Source organism: Mesocricetus auratus, unplaced genomic scaffold (assembly GCF_017639785.1).
Source record: "Mesocricetus auratus isolate SY011 unplaced genomic scaffold, BCM_Maur_2.0 Super-Scaffold_100004, whole genome shotgun sequence".
NCBI classification, from domain to species: Eukaryota; Metazoa; Chordata; class Mammalia; order Rodentia; family Cricetidae; genus Mesocricetus; species Mesocricetus auratus.
In genome coordinates, this window is record NW_024429189.1 from 70,374,025 (window position 1) to 70,387,195 (window position 13,171).

Sequence of the window (13,171 nt, forward strand, 5' to 3'; positions counted from 1 at the left end):
GTTCAAGCCATCAATTTGCTTAAAACCCTAGAAGTTGCCACGCAGTGATTAGCTGGCTTCTTTTATGCTGTTCTACCAGGCTGGCTTGCTTTCTTCTCAAAAGAGCCATGAATCAGGGCTGGGAATGCAGTTCCGTTGTAAAATGCTATCTACTATGTTCAAAGTCCTGGACTTGATCACCAACACTACAAAAAGCAAAACAAAACCACCATGAGCAGACAGAGAAATGGGAAATTGGGAAATTGTTCTTGCATTATCAACGGAAGGTTCTGACTGGTTACAAAAGCCAGAACACAAAGCACCTCGTTTTTCATTACCTACTTCTTCTGTCCATCAATAAGTATTCTACCTATAGATCACCTGTATCTTTCCATTGAGTGCTATCTTTTTTTTTCTTTTTTTTTGGTTTTATGAGACAGGGTTTCTCTGTATTGTTTTGGAGGCTGTTGGTCCAGCCTGGCCTCAAACTCAGAGATCTGCCTGCCTCTGCCTCCTGAGTGCTGGGATTACAGGTGTGCGCCACCACCGCTCGGCTCCATTGAGTACTATCTTATCCCAAAAGGCCCCATTGTGTCTTGCCTGCAGGTTGACTTAAGTTGCATGCTTTAGTTTTGCTTTTAGAAGTTTTAGAAGCCCTCAGTTGTAGGCAAGCTAGGATAGCTGGCCATCCCAAGGCCCAGTGTTTCCTTAGCAGCACCCTAACACTTCTCCAAGCTCTCATTTTTGCTTTTTTTTTAACCTAGCAGTCTACAGAAGTTGTTTTTTAAAATAATAATAGATTTTTGTGTTATTACATGTCTTTAAAATCCTGCCCCAGGATGGAAATTAAAACTGAATGGCTTCCAGAACCAGCATGTGTCTCTAATCACTCCACTCACTTTCTCTTCCTCTTCTTTCCATAGGGGACTCTCCCCTGACTCTCCACTTTGCCTGGAATGACCTTCCTCCACCCCTTCACATGTAGACACTAGTGACCATGTACATGTATGATTTTTTAATGTCCACCTCTAAGAACTGAAGCTCATTGACTTCTTAGTTATCGTTTAATCACTAGTGTCCAACATAGGAACTGACACTCAATAAAGCCCCATGAAATATTTACTGAATGAATCAGTGACTGTATGAAAGAAGTGCAGATGAAGAGATATAAACTTGCTCATGAAATCACTATTCTAGTTCCATGATCTGAAAAGGTGGGTTACCAGGATTCAAGAAGCAAGGCCCACAGGGTTAGATGAGCAACAGAGGTCAAAGTACAAAACACTTCATAGGTCGTGACAATGAGTTGTGACTTTTTCCAGAGGACAATAGGAATCTATGAGAGAGATTTTGACTTAGTGGGTGACATATGTCTATTTACAGTCTGGAAAAGTGAGGTTGGAAAGATAAATAGGGTCCCACTTGGCAAATGGTACCTTCAGCCCTGAGCAAAGGCAGGAATTAGGGTGTGTGTTTGCAATGTGTCTTGTAGAGCCAACTGGGTATTATTGCTCCCTTGGTCAACTTTTTGGAAACAATCAGTCAATTATGAATCAAAGGCTTGCATAGCTGCTCATAACTAATTGTATTTTAAAAATGTGTTTAATCACAAGCTAGAGATTATATGAAGGCTTTAATTGATGTCAGGTCTGGCTTCAAATGGGAGTAAGTCAGCAGTGCCATTTGTCCAGAGTGGAGTTTTATGGCATATATCACTAGACTCACACTGGGAGAAGCACACGTCTACCCACTCTGAGCACTTGCAACCAGAGTTCATGACATCAAAGGAGCCTGAAAAGGTTGCTGCAAGGAGCGAGCAAGTGTTAACTACAGTAGATATGGAAGAGTTGGAATACCACCATAGAAATAACACTGGGATAGAGATAAAACCTATCTGGTTAGGGCACCAGAGTAAGGATCAAAATAGCTCCAGGTTCTCAGGAAAAATAGGTATGCAATCTTGAGAGGGTGGCACAAATTCTCTGATACTTAATGTCCTTACCTCTAAAATGAACAGGTTGTTCTGTGATCTGGTTGCATGCTATATCTTTCTTCGTGCTTTTTAAAATTTAATTCGTAGAGTAAGTTACCAGTCTTTTCAGTTTTCAAGCCTAAATTCCTCCATGCTGCCTAACATAATGTCTTTAACATACTATGTGACTAACAATTATCTCCTAGAGTCTAATTCGGGGTTATAAAAGTTTATAATTATATGAATTCTGCCCCAATTGAGAAGTAGAAATCCTATAGGGTTTCAGAAATTTATAAACTCCAATGCACCTGCTGGCATGGTTTCCATCTGAACTATGGGTTCTTCTTTGAGAACTCCTGAAGTGTGGAGCTCTTTTTTCAACTATGCTGAGCTTAGAGCTCCCTTCTGGGACTCTACATGATGATCTGTTGTCTTTGTTGTCACTCAAGTCACATTATATTGGACATACATTGCTTGGCTTGGTATGTTACAAGCATCCAACGCACATAGTTTGGATGACTCCTACCTGACCTGATGCTTGAATTAGCCTATAGGATAATTGATTTCAGAGACTGAAATTTATGCCTTACTCAAGAGAACACTCAAGGAGGGACTTCATCCTTCTTTCCTGTTTCTTTGCTGAGTGTCATACTTTCTTTGTCCCAGTCCAATGTCAAAACCCATATGGTATCCATATACAGAATCCATCTCTTTTCCTTTTGAAACTTGATCTTCACTTTCCTAAAGGCATTGCTACTGAAGTAAATTATTTTCAAAAATCTGTCTAATTTAAAAACAGCACCCTGTGCCCCAGTAGTCACCAAGATACCTGAAGTCCATCCCTGTAACGTCTTTCATTTGTTGTGGTTTTTCTCTTCTCACTGTCCTGGCCCAGACCTTTTGCCTATGATTAATACTTTATACTATGGAAGACTTCAAATGTACATAAAACAAACAGAATAATAAAATGAACCCCCATGCAACTCTCACTCAGCTTCTAGAATTACCAGTATCATAACGTGCTTCATTCCTTGTGCAACTTCAGCAAGTTTTTTTCATACACCTTTTAATACTATTGAATAATATTCTACATTAACAACCCATCATCTGCTTTTCCATTTTCCTACTGATGGAAATTTATTTGGGCTTGATTGTATACGCAGCCCCCCTTTTAGTACTTTATTATGTTCTGATTTTTTTTTTTGGTTTTTTCGAGACAGGGTTTCTCTGTGGCTTTGGAGGCTGTCCTGGAACTCCCTTGGTAGTCCAGGCTGGTCTCGAACTCACAGAGATCCGCCTGCCTCTGCCTCCCGAGTGCTGGGATTAAAGGCATGTTCTGATTTCTATTGCTAAACCCAGAAGCACAATTGATGTACCACGGAATGCGTTTGTGTCTAGGTTGATACATAATTTTCTAGTCTTCTTTTTCTTCCATCTGATATCAGTTTCCAAAATCTAAGCACCTGTGTCTAGGTTGATACATAATTTTCTAGTCTTCTTTTTCTTCCATCTGATATCAGTTTCCAAAATCTAAGCACCTACCATGTTGTTTGCATAAAAGAAAAATACTGGTCATATCAAAAATCTATCTTGGAAGCTCCAGTGCTCTCCTGTTGTCTGTGAAATAAGCCACGCCTGTCTGATTTGCCATTCACAATCACCTACCATTTAACATCAATGTTAATTGCCTATGTTAATACCCTCACTCTTTCTGTATGTTCTGGTCATTCAGCCTCTTTGACCTTAAGACCTCTGCCTATAGAGCACCATCTTACTAGACTCTATAACTGTGGCAGTACATGGGTCCCTGTGGCATCATTGTCATCTCAAAGGTTAGGCAGCTGTGATGATACACATCTCACATCTCTAAATAAGGATACAAGGGAACACCTGTGAGGTCTCTTGCCCTCACTCCAGCCCTCCAGAAAGAAGATTAAACCCTTTCTTTGGATGCTGAATTTCTTCCAATTTTGGGAATTTTACCATATTCACTGGGTTCAGAAATGAATGTGGCTTATGCCATGGACAGCCTGTGAAGGGAATATGAATGGGACAATGGCAAGAGCGCAGATACAGATGGGTTGTTCCAAGTTCTAGTCTCCTTCTATCATTTGGTGTGTACCCTTGGGGCAACTCAATCCTGGGTCTCTGCTACCTCTTTTAGACACTAGAGAGACAGATGAGCTGTGACTTGATCACTGAAATCAAAGCCAAAATTGCCCATGAGTTTGAATTTCACAAAACATTAAAAAATATCTTTCCTTCTCCTTCCTTCCTTCCTTCCTCCCTTCCTTCCTTTCTTTGGGGGAGGGGTGGATTCTCCTTTCTTTTGAGAATAGGTGGACTCAGTGTTCCTAAGAGTGGTCCAAACATCACTTCTTTCTCCCAAACCATCAGAGCCAGCAGCCAAAGCAGGGTTAGAAGCTGCCAGGCAGCCCACACCCAGTGTTAGAAAGAGTTGATCTATAGCAATGTATTTGCCTAAATATACACATTTGTCTAAAGTTGGATTCTCCGTGGTTTCTAGAATATCCATCTAGCACACAGTAATGTGGTAGATTCATTTTTCTACAGAGGAATTATGATTTCTGGCCCTAACTTGAAGGGACTTCAATAATTCTTTGGCTTACCTGTAAAATATGAGTGATAAAATGTTATCTCATAGGCTTTAAGAAAACAATAAATTCAAAACATTCAGACTAATATCTGATGTGCTAGAAGAACTCAGTGAATATTAGCATGTCATTCCCATGAATGTTATTGTCTGCATTCTGGGGGACTCAAAGAATATAGAGACATGTGAGTCCCATACAGGGCTGTGTAAAATGTTTTAGCTTCCTCATACTGAAAAAACATGATCAAAATGAAACTGTGTGTCTACGAATGTGCAGCATTTGTTCTGCTTTCCTAGAAATGGGAATTTTAAGGTAAAAAAATCTCATCTCTTTCATTCTCCCAGCCTGTAGGTTCCACCTATGAAGTTCTCTACAGGTGACAGCAGAAATGGGCAGTGGGCATCTCTTACCATGTTGGGAAGAAGGGATTGAACCAGCAACATCTTGGGACACTGGTGCATGACACTGCTGTGAATGCCCTTCATGACAAGTGAAGAAGAGCACTGAGAAGCCAAGAAAGGCTACAAACAAAAGCAGGGATTGTTCAAGAAATGGACCCTTTTCAGAAGTCTTCAAAGCCATCCTTTCACAAAGTCTGGCAGGGATACAGTATCGAGCCTGGGTAGGAGCCAAGCATGGCTTTAATTTATTATTGCCAAATTGTTTGTTGTCTTTATTTGCCAAGACTTACTAATTGAACTTTTGTTGGTCTGGCTGCCCCTCCGGAGAATCAGCCTTTGTCACCTGCTCTCCAAGTCTTTCTGTAAGATGTGCCAAAAAGTGACCCTAGGAGTAGCTAATTTCCCTTCCTGGTTCAGGTTCTCCTTTTTATTCCCCCCAAGTGTGTTATTGTTCTTATATTTTATTTTTTTCCTCAGTTCCTCCCCAGTAAGCAGTTAGACGGAGTCAGAATGAAGTTCATTGACCCAAGCAAGATTCTTGTTGAATGGCAGAAAAGTCTTCCAGAATCACAGAATCACAGAATCACAGGGCGGCTCATTACCTCGACCTTCCCACCATCTTCAGCAGCAGATGACCACCTTCAGCTTCTGCTGTGTCGAGAAAGGAAGTGCCAGAGCAGCAGTTCAGACTGGAATCAAAGAAGACCAGCGTCAGAATTTGTTAAAATTCACCTTCTTGGGCCTTGCTCCAGAGCTGCCAAAGCAGTGATGTGTTTCAACAAGGCTTCTGGGTGGTTCTAATGAGCACTGAAGTTCTCTGTCGCTGTGTCTCGATCTTAGCTCAGCCTGGACGTTGGAATGGATGAGTCTTTGTAGTGGGGTGGCTCTGCAAACTGTGTGATGTCCAACAGCATCTTTGACTTGCATCCCTAGATGCCAGTAGCTTTCCTTCCATACCCCAATGTGATAACCAAAAATGTCTCCAGTCATCACCAAATGTCTCAGATTAAAGGAGAAGTCACTCCTTGGTGAATTAATGAGCCAAGTACACGCTATTCCTCCATGCCCTGGGTTTTTTTCTGAGCCATATTGACAAACAACTGCCAGACCCTCCAAGTGACTCCATAGCCAGTGATAATAGAGCCCAGGAAAATGGACCAGTGAGGCAGCTTCCTACAAATACATGGAGCTTCTGATCTCAATAAATCTTTCTTTTGAACCTAGCCTCAGGCAAGTGCACATTGCTTTGGTTTTAAGAGCTAGTTCATTTGCTAGATTACTTGATATATTCAAATCAAAACAAAAACCACAGAATTGTGGCCTCCTCCCATTATTTTATTTGTTTGCTATCTGCAGGGAAGAGACAGGGGCACTGGGTTCATGGTGGGTGCTTGTAACATGCTGAGATATGAAAGCTGTCCCTGTAAGCTCGACCTCTCACCAGCATGGAAGGTTTCTCTGAGCATTTCCTTCTGTGGAATGTTCCTACTACTCATTCTTGTTACATTTGAATTTGTAGGGTACCCAAGCCAGGCCATCAGATACCAGAAATCATTACCTGTGGTGATATTTTGTTTATGATCTAACAAATAAAGCTTGCCTGAAGATCAGAGTGCAAAGCTAGGCACTCTAGCTAGCCATAGAAGCCAGGCAGTGGTGGTAGACACCTTTTATCCCAGCACTTGGGAGACAGAGGAAGACAGATTTCTGTTAGTTCAAGGCTACCCTGAGCTACACGAAATTGATCCAGTCTAAAAAAGAAACAGAACTCACACAAAGATGATCTCAGCACTTGGGATCACATGCCTTTAATCCCAGAACTAGAGAGGAATATAAGGCAGGAGGAGACAGGAGCTCAGTGCAGTCTGAGGATACAGTCTGAGAACAGGATCGCCCCTTCGGTCTGAGCATTAGTAGAGGTAAGAATGCTCTAGTGGCTGGCTACTTTGCTGCTCTGATCTTCAGCTCTAACCCTAGTATGTCTCTGGGTTTTTTTTTTTTTTGCTACAATTACTCTTGCTGTATTTTGACCATTGCACCCTCTTCAGGAAGTTGAACTATGCAAAGATCAACTTGGATGAACTCAACCAAATCTAAAGGTAACTGGCCATATCAATACCAATGCAAAGACACAATTCATTTAATTATTGGGTTGGAATTTATTGTGCACCTGCTTTTGTAATAGCACCATACTGGATTGAAAGAATATGAAGGAACCAGGCAGCCTTTCTTCTGGGGAGCTTATCATCAGACGGACGTAGGAGCCGTTTCCAGCGGGACGAAAACCCCTGATAGAAGAGAGAATACCAGCACTGTGGGACTATACTTAACCATTGAAATCTCTGTGTTTGGCACATCCTAAGGACTTGCATTTGTTGAGTGACTCTTACAAGAAAATCGTGCAGTGAGATAAAAAAAATTCCAGCCAATGTAAGGGATGTTTTACTTTTTTAAGGAAAAAGCAAGAGGGAAGAGTGGAAAAGTAGCTGTAAGGACCATGAGATGGGGCTATGAGCAATAGCCCCACATGGGCTTTAGGAAGATCGGAAAGACTTGTTAGAAGAAATGTTTGCCTGCTTGACTATTGCTGTATTAAAAAAAAGACCTCCAAAACTGTGTTTATTTTTTATTACAATTTTGTGCTTAAGGAATGTGGAGGGGCTTGGCTGGATTGGTTCATCTGTCATTCATTTTGTGTCCACTGGTGTGGCTGGGGCTGAACGTCTATTTCCAAGATGGCTTCTTCATGGATAACTCTAATGCCTGGCTTCTCTCTCTCACCAGAATTTGCTCCCTAGGGCTTCTCCACATGACTTAAATTTTCTATAATTTGTCAATCTCTGGATAATTGGACTTCTTATATGGTATCTAATATCCCCAGAGCAAATATTTCAAAGAGGATATTCCAAAAGGCCCAGGTAGATGTTAGCAAGCTTCTTACATTTTAGAGCTGGAAGGCTTTGAACATATTCTGGATCTTAATAATGAAGCAGGAAACCACAGCTAGCCCAGATCTGGGGAGACAGGAGAAATAATCTCTTCCATTATTAGAAGAATGGTTTCTAAACAGAAGGAGTGAAGGGACTAAATGGCAACTGCCTTGGTCAAGTCAGTTCCAGGGGTTGAGAAAGTAGAATCAAGACTGAAGAATTTGGAGTAGCAGCTTAGGGGTAAGCACAATACCCTAGATTCTGAGAGAAGGTGGGGGAAGGTTCAATCCTAGGGGTGACAGCAATGGGGTTATTCTCTTGGCTTCACTTTAGAATTACTTATATCCATCTGATAGCTGTGGGGAGTGTGAGAAGATAGAAAGACGCGGGGGGGGGGGACACAAAGGAAGCAAGCAATGGGGATGTTCCTATGGCCTGAGAGAATGAACATTCCAGAAGATGCTTAAGATTGGATAATGGAAGGAGATATCTCAAGGAGAGATGATAACGGAAATTCAAGATATCTGAAGGTTTCAGAAGCCTCTTCCAACTCAATCATTTTCCCTTCAGAGTGGAGAAGAAAGGCCTTATTTCTTTTCTGGGCACTTTATGGGGGTGGGGTAAATGGCAGCTGGCAACTAAGTTTGCCCTCTGTGGCTTAATAGCCATACTTCTTCAGGTTTGTTAGAAGAACCCCTGAGGAAAACAAACAGGATTGGTGTGAAGACCATTCGAAAAGGCTCCCAGAACAAAGACTCCATTTGGCAGCTGTTGCTCAGAGCTGAGTGAAAGAAACAAAAGAGTTTGTTGAGCAAACATGAAAGGAACCTAATTGATGCAATTAAGTTGAAATTAAATAAAGGAAGGTTTTTAGCCCCTAAGTTCATGGAAAATTTTTCACAGGGTTGTCACTGGGCTAGTCATTTGGTGCTTTTAAGTAAAGAAAAGCACAGGATGTGGGAAATTGGCCTATTTGACCCTTTCAAGTAGATCAGTTGTGATGATGTGGAAGACATGTGGGCAATTGTTGGGCCCTGACTGCCAAGCCTTGGGTTGGGCATGACGGAGAGTTGGATATGGTGGAGGTCTACAGCAGACACTTGGGAAGAACAGCAACAAGACTCCAGGCTCCAATACCCCGCCATCCTGCTTTGTTTGCCTCAATTTAATGTCTGAGATGGCCTGATTCATTATAGGGTAAATGGTACTGCTCATCCCTGCCACTCCAACACCCAACACACACAACACACTCACATATACACACACACTCTCTCTCTCTCTCTCTCTCTCTCTCTCTCTCTCTCTCTCTCTCTCTCTCTCTCATGCTTCTGAAGTGCCTTTCTATACTGAGATATCCCAAAAGCTAAAACACAAAACAAACATATGTACCTTCCATGTGTTCCCAAGCACTTCCCAGACATCTCAGGACTATAAAAGCAATGTCTGAAATCAACCTGAATGTGGATGTTTATTTAACATGCAATTTACTCATGTTTAAAGTAATGGGTAAGAGCAAAACTTCCTTCCAGCCTGGTATCTATGTCTGCTTTGGGAAGTGGGGTGCTTAGTGAAAGACAGGAGTCTTGAAGCATCCTGGTATATATAGCAGAATTCACAGAGTGCCAAGGAACCACAAACCAACCGGTAAGACATGGGTTGCAAGATGGTAAAGCCTGTTTAACACAGAGAACAGAACTTCATTTTACGGTTTTCTACTGTACCCTGAGGTCTGCGAACTTCTGAAGGCACAAACAAGATCTGGAGCCTTCCTCCTTATCAAAATGTCTTTATAGGCCACTGATTTACATCTTCAGTCTTCATAAGCAGAATACATCATCATTGTCTATCTGGAAGTTCTCCATGTGCTTACTTAGAAGCTCTCTAGTGACAACATGCAGTGGAGTTCAAGGCCAAGGGAGACCAAAGTAATCTGGACGGAGAGGAAACATAGGTGTGAGCAGCAGAAACTGCTAGGGATCAAGCCTGTCTCTGCCTTATCATAAAAGAGTGCTATTTTCTGAATTTTAACTTTAAAACCCCAGAATATATCTTTCTACTTTGTTGAAGTTCAATAACTAAAATGTTTGAGTATGAAATATGTGTTCAACACTTTCCTAAACTTTCTACATGTATAAATTAATTTCATTCATTATTTCAGAACTATTTCTTCACTGTGGATTAAATAACAAAGAAAGTCTCTATAAAGAAAAAACGGTAAATATTTGGGATGAGCAAGCAAAGCTGCCATGCAGGACATGCCTGTCATGGAAACTGGAGTTGACTTCAAAAAAGACTAGGCAAAGAGAACCTTTGGTAGGTACAGAGAGGGGGACATAAGCATTAATTTGCATCAACAAGCAATGGTATTTAAGATCAGTAAAAATGGAGGCACCAGTCTGAGGTTAGGCAGACTTATTGAATGGGTGCCTACAGAAGTATCATCTACATCAGGTTACAATTGGTTTTGTACAGTGGAGTACCTCAGTAGAGTATAAAGGGATAGTTCTTGCTGTCAAACACAGGTGGACATGATACCTTCCTTCATAAACTGCTGGCCTTAACATGTGCTGCTTATGTGACTCCATTTTAACTCTGACAGTGCTCACTGAAACCGGACATTGTTCTAAATCCCATGAATATAGCAAAGAGCAGAGTCTTCCGAGACCCTTTGTGGATTTATGCTCCTTTATGTTTGCCAGTTAACAGACACACAAGAATATTAGATCAAATGTTAGAAGGCAGAGTCAATACAGCTGAGACAAATAAAGCAAGGCATATGGGCAGACGTGTGGGACCTGGAAAGGTGTTGCAACCTTCAGTCAGGCATTCAGTGGGCACTTCCCTACCAAAGTTTGCAAAAGAGAAAGACCAAACCCAGCTAATGCTTCTGTTAGCTTTAATACTGAGCCTTGAGTCAATGCTCTAACCACTAGCTTTGAAGGATGATTGAGCCAGGGCCAGCTCTAAGCAAGCCAGGCATGAAGTCAACCCATAGTCGCTGGCATTCTCAGTGGTGGGTGTTAGAGTAGTTTATTCTTCCTGCTGAGGAAGTGGGGGGTGTTCCTCAGAGAGGAGTGTTTATGTTGTCAGCTTTGAGAAGGATCTTGTCTAGACCCTTCATCCCTAGATAGATCACAGGATACTCTTCCTGTCCTGTAATGACCCTGAGAATTCTATTTTCTGTCCAGTAGAACTGATCTAGACACTCCTATTCAGTCTTTGCTTGTGTATAAAAACGGTAAGGAGTGAAGTGACCAGATGTCCTATGTGCACTTGAGGGTCCCATTCATTCCCCATGCTAGGAGCCTGGAAACCACTCAGGACTTTACTTCTAGTGCTTTAGCCTGGGCTGCTCTTTTCTAAGGCTTTTCTCTACCCCCTCTTCCTGTCCCCGTTGTCCTCTTCCTCCCACTCCCCCTCCTGTCTTTCTTCCCCTCCTCCTCCTCCTCTTGCTCTTCCTTTTTGAACCAAGTTCTTACTATGTAGTCTAGGTACCCAGGCTGGCCTCAAACTTATGGAAGTATTCTTGTCTTAGCCTCTTGAGTGCTGAGATTATAGATGTGCATGACTATACCCAGCATTTGTCAAGTCCACTCAAGCTCCTTCCTCAAGTCTCATGGATCCATCTTCTCCACTTCAGTAGCCTGCCCCAATCCAAACAACTATGAGAGGTGTGATATCATTAGTCATGGATACCTTAAATTTCAATCCAAGAGTCCTTCTTCCTAGGAGCTAATTGAATGGTAGAGTTTATTTCTAACTGAAAGGAATTTAAAGGATCACAAAGTTATGGACCAAGTGGAAAATTTATTTGGGATAAGTGTCTTTTGGAAACATCTTTCATGAAGGAGATCCCATCAGTCCTCCTCCTCCTCTTCCTCCTCCTCCTTCTTCTTCCTCTTCCTGCTTCACCTTCTCCTTCTTCCTTTTCTTCTTTTTATTTTTATCTCTGTGATTATATGCCATATGAGTGTGGACGCCCTCTAAATTCTGAAGCTAGAAGAAGGCCCCTGATCACCTGGAGCTATAGTCCCAGGCAGTTGCAAGTCAACTAATGTAGGACCTGGGAATCAAACTTAGGTCCTCTGGAAGACAAGCAAGTGTTCTTGACCTTTAAGCCATCCCTTAAGCTCCATAGCTTTTCTTCAACTGTACAGTGAAATGCTTCCCCTGTGGAGCCCCATGCAATGATCCCCAAGTCCCTTCAGTCTTTGTGTGTAGGACAGAGCAGATTAGAGGTGTTGGAAAGACCTTGTTAATAAGGGGACTGAAGGGTGTTTGTTAAAGTAATTTCCACAGTTTCTTTTATCACTGTTTGTTGGGGTCAAGCTCAATCCTTTTATTCTATTTGCCAATAAGCATTAAAAAATAGTTTTCCTTATTCTAACCTTTAAAATATTTATTTGGTAATAATTATAAGTTATTGGTATAGAATAAATAATAAATAGCTTTGTATGATCGGCACCCCCTTTTTGTTTTCCCAGTATCTTTCTTTCTAGGATTTTACTCCACCTTGCATAATACATGCGTGGTTCCTTTTTCCACTTGGTATTCAAATGAATACCCTGTCTCTCTGGATTCACACTTCATATGGCATGTAAACAAATGCTGTTGGGACTCTTAGGATTCAAACCCTTTGTCTTATCTGAGATCACTGGTGTCGAGGCTCATGGAAATCTGTAGTTTACAACTGTCATCATGGCTGTTGCCTAGAGAACTAGGAAAATAAGCCAGCAAATAATACAGCCAATGAACAGGGTTGAGGGGACATTCCAATAGAAAGGGCATCTAGGACTAATCCCTGTAAAATCCTAGATTCACCAGGACAGTTGGACACCCTAGCATGAGGTTCCAATGAAGCCATTGAAGTCCTAGTCCTTTGATGGGTCAGAGACCGTCTATTTCTGTACTTCTTAGATATGAGAAACAATAATCTTTCTTGTTTTAGCAAGCCCAAGGAGACCCTATCAGTGCAGCTTCTCACCCTCAAATAAAAATTCACTTGTTGTAATTAAGTTGTAACAATCACTTGTTACAATATGAATTCTAATAGTTAAGATTATTAGAGCAACCACAAAAGCTCAAATACCACACACACACACACACACACACACACACACACACACACACACACACACACACTGCAACTTAAAAAACAATAATAACGTTGCAAGGTTTCCACGAATATGTCTTGGAATAGGAGTCCAAAACATCAATTTGGAAGAAGAAATGCAGACATGGTAGAGGACTGGTGACCAGAGTCCAGCATTTTTT

The 13,171-nt window shown here is 41.6% G+C and overlaps 2 long non-coding RNA genes across 2 annotated transcripts in view; both read left to right on the top strand.

Annotated features, from left to right (window-relative positions):
- The window catches only part of LOC121140455, a 39,595-nt gene extending 33,405 nt beyond the window's left edge, over positions 1-6,190 (top strand). The window contains exons 2-3 of the long non-coding RNA XR_005877296.1: positions 4,911-5,188; positions 5,445-6,190. This is a non-coding gene — a long non-coding RNA (uncharacterized LOC121140455). The remainder of the gene's footprint in view (positions 1-4,910; positions 5,189-5,444) is intronic.
- A 660-nt stretch (positions 6,191-6,850) lies between these two features.
- LOC121140215 lies at positions 6,851-7,580 on the top strand. Its single transcript, XR_005877014.1, has 2 exons — positions 6,851-6,886; positions 7,016-7,580. It is a non-coding gene; the product is annotated as an uncharacterized LOC121140215 (long non-coding RNA).
- The last annotated feature ends 5,591 nt before the right edge of the window (positions 7,581-13,171 follow it).